Below are 10,573 nucleotides of genomic sequence, written 5' to 3'. Positions count from 1 at the left end.
AGCTTGCTGCTCTTGACGCAGGAGATCTCGGATCACTGTCCTGATAATAAAATACGAAATAATAAAGCCATTTATAAAAAAATAGATATAACATATAAAGCAAAACATTGTAACAATTTCACTTACCATTTCAATGTAAAATAAGATTTTGTTGTGTAGTCAATAGTATCTATATATTCTGAAATTAAATTAAAAAAAATTTACATATCATTTTTTCAATATACATTTTTAAAAATAAAGAGGAGTATAAATAGTATATTAACAATATTATTCATTTTTAAAATAGATTTATATTAAAATTACCAAAAAAAAATAACACATGTTTTATTTTTTTTTACAAGTAATGGTACATATAACCTTTTGAATGGTAAACAATAGTCTGATGTGATTAAATGCTTTTTTTTTACAAGGATTTTGAATCTTTACATATGCTAAACAGGCCTGGAGTCTCTTTAGAATTCTGTAGAGATTGCTATCTACTGATTAAATGTTATTTACTATGTGTCTGTATGAGTGATGAAGTGTGTCTGGGTAACAATGGAAGAATTCACTATCAGATAACGAATAAATACAGGAGGCCTTTTTTTTTTTTTTTTTAGGGCCATTACCAATGGTATGTTGATAATGAATACATAGCCAGAAAAATAATATTTTCAAAAAGACCAGAATAAAATCAGACATCAATTTATAGTCGTCAATATACAATATAAACCAAAAAAGGTTGCTAAAATGTGTGTGTCTATATATATATATATATATATATATATATATATATATATATATATTTAAATATATATGTGTACTTACTTTTTCTATATTTACAATTCTGAAGAATATATATTTAGTCTGTTTATTTTAGAAGATAAATATGCCCCAAAATATATATATATATATATATATATATATATATATATATATATATATATATATATATATATATATATATATATATATATATATATATAATTAGTATTTATATCATTAAAATACCCACAAAAATGTATATTAATATTAATATCTATATATATATATATATATATATAGATATATATATAGATATATACATACATATAAATTTATGGATTGGAAATATTCCAATGATAAAAAAATATATTGATTTAATGTGTGTGTGTATGTGTATATATATATATATATATATATATATATATATATATACACACACACACACACACATACATACACACACACAGTACATTAAAGCGCTTCAAAGATTTTAATATTATTCAAATCAGAAAACATATAGATTAATATATATATATATATATATATATATATATATATATATATATATATATATATATATATATATATATATATATATATATATATATTAGAGAGAGAGAGAGAGAGACAGACACACAGAGAAATATATATCTATATACATTTTATACTTACACACACATTTTTAGATATATATTATATATACAGTAAATATACACACACAAATTTAGAAAAAAAATAAAAATGTATTAAAATTAATTTTCGATGTAAAAAAAATATATAAATATAGTTTTTAAAATAATTATTAATAAATAGATTATGCTGTTCGAATATTACATTACATCTATATTTTTTTTAAATAACAGAAAGGAAGAACAATAACAATTAAAAGAAAGCTAACTTACCTTCACTTGCAATACGTTGTTTGGTAATGACCTTTGTTGAAATGTGTGCCTGTGTTTACATCTGAGGGGGCGGGACAGGAAACCCCAGCCGTTGTTAGGGGAACAGAGACGCTGACGCCGCTGCTCCCTGGTAAGAGTGCGCATGCGCGAGATCGCGCGCTGCACGCTGGGATTACAGGGCCAGCGAAAGGAGGAAGTAGCTGCTGGTGGGACTGTAATGCCCACACTAAAGATGGCAACGGCGCACGGAGCAGAATATAACTTATTATTACAGACTGCAAGCGAATGCAGCGGACGTGTCACCAGCGAAACGTGAGTTTATCTAAGTATTCAGAAGACACATTTAACTACCTTAAAAAAAAAAAAACGATTTGGCAGTGGCATAACCGCTTTAAGTCGGAGTATCTCTTTTGTGGATCTGGCCCTCTATTTATTGTCACTTCATATATATTTTTTACACTTTGTTCATTATACTATATATGGATTAAGCCTGATTACTTATTAGCCACATTATATATTTTATTTTAATATTACCAAAAATTACCAGATTGATTTAGATATTGTCACACTTACGTTACAATCCCTTGGAGCTATGAACGACTATTTCACATTGTTCCCTCTAATATTAAATATAATGGGTTTTCACCCAATGTCTACAAGATTATGTACCCGTGCATATCAGATATACATAAAATAATCACAATAATATTACAGTTCCAAAATACTAGACAATTTAAACAATGTGTAAAAATACCAGCTGAACGTTAATATGTAATATGAATAAGTAGATTATATTTGATGTATAAATGAATATCCCCAATTACCCTTAAAATCTAAATTAGTAAAAATGATCTGGAAGTAGAAAAGAAATTACCGCGCTAGAGAACAATCAGAAAAAATTACTAAGAAAGCTGCAACAACAGAGTGTCATACATTACACAATATAAATAGAAACAGGGGAAAAGAAGTTGCGCTGGTGATTAATTAATCTAAACAAGGATTGATATAGGTAAAAATAAAACCAGGAGACCCAAATTAATGGGAAGCTGTAAGAAATAGTCTCAATGGGCCAGATCCACAAAAGAGATACGCCGACTTAACTCGATTTTTCTAAATTTACACGGCGTGTATCTTTGCGCCCGATCCTCAAAACGAGAAGCGCCTGAAATTCCGGCTTTTCCGTCCTACCTAAAAATATTACGCCGGCGCATTCTCGTGCGCAAATTACGCTAGGCACGCCGCTTTATTTGATAGGCAAAGATGCAAATGAGGGAGATAGGGCGATCCACAGAATTAAGTGTGTGCGCCGTAGATTACGCCCTGTGCGCACCTGTTAGTTTTCTGGTGGGAATTTACACTTTATAAAAGCAGCCCTAATTTTACACATGCCGTCTGAATGTCTGCTGAAGCAACACCATTGCTGAAGAGCTCAGCACACACACGTTCAGGACTGAAATCTCTCTGCCAAAATGCCAGGACCATCAATGATACTAGCTGCATTAGTCTCTATAGAGGCACAAAGAAAGAGGAGGGCACAGAGGAGGAGGAGGAGGGCACAGGAGAGGGTCTACCGCCCACGGCAAGATTTGTTTGGCATGCCTGCTTCTGAAGTTTACCGCAACTACAGATTTACCCGTGAGGCCATCCTGGAATTAACAACAATACTTCAGGATGATCTTACCAGCCCAACCCAACGCTCCCATGCACTGCAGCCACTCACCAAAGTACTGGCCACTTTGCATTTTCTGGCCACTGGCTCATTCCAACGCACAAGTGGAGGCGTGGCTGGGATGGCACAATCCTCCATCAGCAGGTGTGTGCACCAAGTGGTCCCTGCAATCCTGCGGCGCATGGGAAATCAGTTTCAAAAACCCACCCAGGAGGATCAGCGTTTAAAGACCATGACCGACTTTTATCACATTGCCAGATTTCCACGCACCATCGGGGCCATTGATTGTACCCATGTGGCACTACAACCACCCCATGATACTGAGCACATGTTCCGGAATCGTAAAGGCTGGCATTCCATCAATGTGCAAGTCATCGTAGATGCCCATGGCCTCATCTGGCACGTCTGTGCTAAATTTCCTGGATCCTGCCATGATAGTTATATTTACCGGCAGACCCAGATCTCAAGAGATTTTGACCAGAACATGTATGGAGACAGCTGGCTGATTGGTGAGTGACATGTGTGTCAGGTATGTCCCCCCCATGATGCTCACATCACAAGGGGCACATGCATGACTAATATCCTCCTGTCTTTTCCCTTACAGGTGACTCAGGATATGCCTTGGGACCTCATCTAATGACCCCATTCAGGAACCCCCAAACCCCAGGAGAGCAACGCTACAACCAGGCGCACATACGAACCCGGGGAGTGGTTGAACGGACCTTTGGGCTTATGAAGTCCCGCTTCAGATGCCTGGATAAGTCTGGGGGTACCCTGCTGTATTCCCCTGACTTTGTGTGCCAAATAATTGGGGCATGTTGTATACTCCACAACTTTGCCCTCAGAAGGGGACTGCATATTGACTTATGTGATGACCTGACCCCTGACCCAGGCAATACTCCCCCAACCAACTCTACCCGGTCTGCTGAGGGCACAGCAGCCAGGAGAGGCCTTGCCAAAGGCATTTTTTCCCAGTAAATGTACATGATTAATGTCAGAATAAGAATGTATCTTTTCCCTGTAAATGCACATCAATAAAGTCACAATGATAATGCATGAATGCACACCACTGTGGTTCCTTGCACAGACACATCACATGCACATCGAATTGGATTAGATCCAAGTCCCCCCCCCCCCTTTGGGACTTGGGAGCAGTAACGCCACGCCACGGCTCCAATTATGTCACTGTGCATTCATACACCATTCAGGAACCTGGGATTGCACTTCTCCCTGGTCCTGGGGATCCCTTCTCCACCAAAACTGAGGGTGACACCCTTAATTAGGAATGCCACCCCCCCACATTCACACATCATTCACACACATAAATCAAATCATAAGTACAGAAGACCAAATTAAAAAAAAAAAAAAAATGCATAAACAAAAAAACAAAAGTATCCCAGCAAATTAATTAGCGCCGGCGATTGCTACGCCTTGGCTGGGCAGGGGCACGGGCAGGGGCACGGCCACGGGCACGGCCACGCCGTCGCGGAGGATGTCCATTGGGGGGGGTGAGCTGGGGAAGGAGGAGCCTCCTGGGGGGGTAGAGCTGGGGAAGGAGGAGCCTCCTGGGGGTGTTGAGCTGGGGAAGGAGGAGCCTCCTGGGGGTGTTGAGCTGGGGAAGGAGGAGCCTCCTGGGGGGGTTGAGCTGGGGAAGGAGGAGCCGCCCCTGCTGGCCTGCCCTCCATGGCCCCTGCAATGCGAGTGAGACAGGCAGTGAGGGCAGCCGCATTGGCCTGGCCAGACCTTGTATTGTCCTGCACAGCCTGGGTCAGGGCACTCAGCTCATGGGCCACGCGCGTTGTGGCGGTCTGTATGTCGTTCAAACATGTAATGACCGCCGTTGAGTTGGTGGCCACATCACCGAGTGCCTCCATCATTTCACCCTGGCTGTGCTCCATCTGCGTAAGTTTTTCCAGGATTTTTCCAAGAGTGCGGGTCTGCCGGGCATTGTCCTTCACCACACTGGCCGACAGACGCTCGCCCACAGCCACGGTCTCCTGGGTTGGCCCCCTGGCTGCCGCTGAGTCTTGCGGGCCTGGAGGAGGGGAGAGAGTGACCCTGGTGACTGGAGGCCTGTTGGGGGAGAAGTGGGAGGGGCTACCCCTGATGGTGGCCTGACTGGTGCCAGCCTCAGGGGTAGTCTCAGGGGAAGACTCAAAGGTCATCATATCAGTGGCCAGGAGGACTTCCCGGCCAATCTGCATATTTTCCTCCTCCTCCCCCTCATCATCCTCCTCCCACTCAACCTCCTCCCCCTCAACCTCCTCATGAGTGGAGGTTTGGCCAATCCCCTCCCCTGGGGAATCCTGCCCTTCTTGGGACTCATCATCAGCCTGTCTTGGGGGTGGTGCTGCAGCCTGGCCCGATGGGCCTGCAACCTCCTGGCCTCCAACCTCCTGGCCTCCAACCTCCTGGCGTGTAACCTCCTGGCGTGTAACCTCCTGGCGTGTAACCTCCTGGCCATCTGTGGAGGACAGAAAACAATCACATGTTTGAGGAACCACACACTTGGCACATCTTCCCTTCCCCCACCCACACATGCTAATCAACAGAGAATAAACAACAAAACCTACCTGTCCTCCTAGGAACATCTGACGTATAGCCAGGCAGGCCCACCACCTGCTGTGGGTGGAAACACTGGGCCACTGCCCATTCCTCCTCCGTCAGTCTGACTGGGCAGGGTCCCCCTCCTCCAGTGCCCCTGGTATGGGCGTCGATCCTTGCCATCTTATTCCGGACGACGCTTCTCAGATCATTTATTTTTTTCTGTATGCCAGCGGGGGTCCTAGTCTCCCCCCCCCCCCCCCCCCATTGATCTGGTCGGTGATTTTTTTAAGAAGCTGCCTCCTCCTGGCTGGGGTGGTGTTCTGGCTCTCAGGGCCATGCAGAAATCGCCCATATTTCACAATGCCCCGAGCAAGAATTTGCTTCTCTCCCAGGGTGAAATTAAGCTTCCTGCATTTGGGGGGCATCACATACACCACCCAGCAACAACAAACACACCCGACAATCAATCTACAATACACACCCAAAAACCAGACAAAATTATATACCACAAAAAACTAACCAAAATCTAAACACACAAGGACACAGCTATTAGTAATTTAAAAACAAACACGCACCAACAAACAACCAAAAAACAAACACCAAAAAACAATCACCCAAAAACAAACACCAAAAAACAATCAGCAAAAACAATAACAAACAAATTAAATAAAGACACTTCTCAAAAACAAACAACAACTAGACTCTCCAACTCCTCAAACACTTTTCTCACAAACACAACTTACCAACACACAAACAAACAGAGCAGAAGCAAATTGCTCATGGAAGGGGAACAATGGGATATACTTTTGCAAGGGAAGTGTGTGTGTGTGGTGCTTTTTACACACAGGGCGATCCTCAAACTAAGTACACTTGGCCTTTTACCTATCTCACTGATTGCGCCGAGACCAGTTCTGCACATGCCCAGTGAGGTCCCGATTCGTGCGCGCATGCGCAGTACGGCCGGCGCCTCATTTGCATGGGGTCACGGCTCATTACAATGAAGCACGCCCACTTCCTTCCCACTTGCAAAAACCCCGCCTTACGCCTCTGAATTTAAGTTACGCTGGCGCACATTTAGACGCAAATGCGCTGTGGATACGGCACTTACGACACCAACTTAGGGCAACGTAACTTAAATGACATAAGTTAGGACAAACTAAATTTGCACCGCTGGCTGAGGATCTGGCCCAATATGTCCGCACCAAATAAAGTTCATATGAAGGTGAACAAATATTAAAAAGCAGATGAAACAGCCACCACCACGATGCAATAAAGATTGGAGGCTTACCGCAAGGCAAGCAGTAAATGCTTGCGGCTGCAAACCCCAGCCAGGGCCTTTAAACGATCCTCACGAGGGGGAGGGGGGGGAGAAGGATGTAGAAACCCCCAAACGAGTCCACGATTTGTTGTACCGTGTTACAAAAGAAACACTCAATGGTGAAGTATATCATGGATCAATACACATAAAATATGAATAGTGACTTAAGAACCACCACCACCGACACCCTATAAATTGGAGGCTTACCAGAGTTTAGGAAATAATCAGCATGTGGCTAAAACCCTAGCCTGGGCCTTTAAGGGTCCTGGAATATAGTGACAATCTCTGGAGATCCTCCGTGTTCAACAGGTATGTAAAAAGAATGATAGAGCCCACATAGTGAAGTACATTTAGGCTAGAAGTTTTAATGGATAAAAATACACTTACAGAATCATAAGCAAATAAAAGCAGAGAGATAAGCCGGCCGGCTCGGAACAAACACCCGTCCACTCTGAACACCACGTCCTGCGTCAGCACGCTACCTTCCCGACGCGCGTTTCGTCATAAAATGACGTCATCTGGGGCACGGGCGACGTGCTGACACATCGCATAAATACACTCCAGCTAAACCAAGCCTCGATCTGGATCTACGGGCTAATTGACCGCTCATGGTGGCCACGCTGGGACAATTTAAAAAGGTAATCCAAATGAAGATTAAAATTGTAAAGGCCCTCTTGTGGTCAAATTCTAAAAAAGCAACCAGGGCCGGAATGGACATAAAATGTGTTAATACTGTAGCGACATAGCAGAACATCATTTTAAACAAAAGACTATTAAAATCTACAGAGGAAAAATGTATTATTTATATATATAGTTCACTCTGTAAAACTATCAAAAAAGACATAAAAATAAATAAAAATAAAAATAAAAATAAAAATAAGAATAAATTAAGAATATGGAGCACGTAATTTTTAGGTTACAGTGCGATAGTGAATAAATTAGTGACAAGGTGTCCAAATTAAACACTATAGATAATATAAAAAAGAGGTTTTTATATTTAGTATTTAAATCTATATAAAAAAGACCTAGATCAAAGCAAGAAATTTAAATAGCTATATTGATCAAGGATGGGTGAGTGTCTATTTAATAAAACACTAATGTGATTAAAGTGTGTTAACCACTTACCCCCCGGACCATATTGCTGCCCAAAGACCAGAGTACTTTTTGCGATTCGGGACTGCGTCGCTTTAACAGACAATTGCGCGTTCGTGCGACGTGGCTCCCAAACAAAATTGGCGTCCTTTTTTTCCCACAAATAGAGCTTTCTTTTGGTGGTATTTGATCACCTCTGCGTTTTTTATTTTTTGCGCTATAAACAAAAATAGAACGACAATTTTGAAAAAAATGAATATTTTTTACTTTTTGCTGTAATAAATATCCCCCAAAAATATATAAAAAAACATTTTTTTTCCTCAGTTTAGGCCGATACGTATTCTTCTACATATTTTTCGTTAAAAAAAATCGCAATAAGCGTGTATTGATTGGTTTGCGCAAAAGTTATAGCGTTTACAAAATAGGGGGTATTTTTATGGCATTTTTATTAATATTTTTTTTTACTAGTAATGGCGGCGATCAGCGATTTTTTTTTCGGTATTGCGACATTATGGCGGACACTTCGGACATTTTTGACACATTTTTGGGACATTGGCATTTTTATAGCGATCAGTGCTATAAAAATGCATTAGATTACTATAAAAATGCCACTGGCAGTGAAGGGGTTAACACTAGGGGGCGGGGAAGGGGTTAAGTATGCCTGGGTGTGTTCTTACTGTGGGGGGGGGGGTGGCCTCACTAGGGAAACACTGATCTTCTGTTCATACATTGTATGAACAGAAAATCAGCATTTCCCCTGCTGACAGGAACGAGAGCTGTGTGTTTACACACACAGCTCCCGTTCCCCGCTCTGTACCGAGTGATTGCGTGTGCCCGGCGGCGATCGCGCCCGCCGGGCACACGCACGGGAGTCGGGGGCGAGCGGGGGGCGCCCCTAGTGGTGGCTAAAAGGCAGGACGTCCATTTACGTGGTCTCGCCTAGGAGAGCCACCTTGTGGACGTAATATGATGGTGCGGCGACGGCAAGTGGTTAAATCAAAATTATTTAATATGATGAAATACATAAAAATATTAATATTAATCCGTGATTGTGTAAATGTGATAATAATGATAATTAATTCAAAATTTAATGAAAAAGATAAAATAGTAGAATAAAAATGTGAAAAAATATATATAAATGTGTACAAAATAGATGAGACTCCAAGAAAAATTATAAAATTATAAAAAGTATATTTAAACAAGGCCCATTAGTGACCATCATCAAAAAAGTAAAACGAAAAATATTAATATATGATATATATAAAATAAATATATATATCTAGAATTTATATGCCCAATTGCAGGCCAACATAAGGGTCCACCTGTCGATCAGATCAAGTTCACAAATACAAAATGGACCATAAAATATACAAAACTGATAAAAAATCAAGAGTTGTCAATAAAAGCATTGACGTCAACCTCGATATTAAGTCCATATGGGGTATAGCTTTTAATTTTGTGGACCCATAGCATTTCTGATCTAGAGATGCTCCTCACTAGTGGGCTACCACGCCAATGAGGGCTATATCTATCAATCCCCAAGAAAATGGTCTTTGAGGGGTCCTTATTGTGTACCAAATAGTAATGCTTTGAAACTGAATGATTTAAAAAACCAGCTAAAATATTTGTTATGTGCTCGTTCAGTCTCACTGAGAGAGCTCTCTTGGTTCTACCCACATATTGGAGCCCGCAAGGGCATTGAAGTAAGTAAACCACACCCTCCGTCCCACATGTGATGAAGGGTTTGATTGTGTGCTGTTCACCTGTAACCGTAGAAGTGAAATTATGAGTTCTCCTATGGGTACAGCCACTAAGGGAACATACCCGACATTTCCTACACTGGTAAAAACCAGTGAAGGAATTGAGGAAGGTGGTTTTGATAACAGGTGGTTCCAGGACGTTGGGGGCCAGTTTATGTCTCAAGGCCGAACCACCCTTAAATATCACTTGAGGGTTGTCAGGTAAAATGGGGCCCAATATTGGATCATTCTTAAGAATGTGCCAATGTTTTTTTAGTAGTTTTTTAACACTAAAATGTTGGGTAGAAAAAGTGGTAATAAAAGGAACAACCGGCAACCTGCTATTGTCACGTGGTTTGCTCTTAAGTAGATCTGCTCTATCAACAGACTTAACTTCCTCAAGTGTGGAAGTAAGGGAACCCAGATCATATCCCTTTTCCAAAAATCTATTTGTTAAAATAGCTGATTGGTCTAGGAAATCGGTCTCATTAGAGCAATTGCGTTTAATACGCAAAAATTGACTTTTTGGCACCGATTTCAGCCAGGAATCATGATGGCAGCT

The 10,573-nt window shown here is 41.0% G+C and overlaps 1 long non-coding RNA gene across 1 annotated transcript in view; it reads right to left on the bottom strand.

Moving 5' to 3' along the window:
- The window catches only part of LOC120925003, a 3,182-nt gene extending 2,972 nt beyond the window's left edge, over positions 1-210 (bottom strand). Inside the window, exons 1-2 of the long non-coding RNA XR_005746514.1 lie at positions 127-210; positions 1-40 (exon numbers count right to left, since the gene is read on the bottom strand). The exon at positions 1-40 is cut by the window's left edge and continues 26 nt beyond it. This is a non-coding gene — a long non-coding RNA (uncharacterized LOC120925003). The remainder of the gene's footprint in view (positions 41-126) is intronic.
- Positions 211-10,573: the final 10,363 nt, after the last annotated feature.

Source organism: Rana temporaria, chromosome 1 (assembly GCF_905171775.1).
Source record: "Rana temporaria chromosome 1, aRanTem1.1, whole genome shotgun sequence".
NCBI classification, from domain to species: domain Eukaryota; kingdom Metazoa; phylum Chordata; class Amphibia; order Anura; family Ranidae; genus Rana; species Rana temporaria.
The sequence above is the reverse complement of the archived record's forward strand: the minus strand, read 5'-3'. Positions and strand labels throughout refer to the sequence as shown.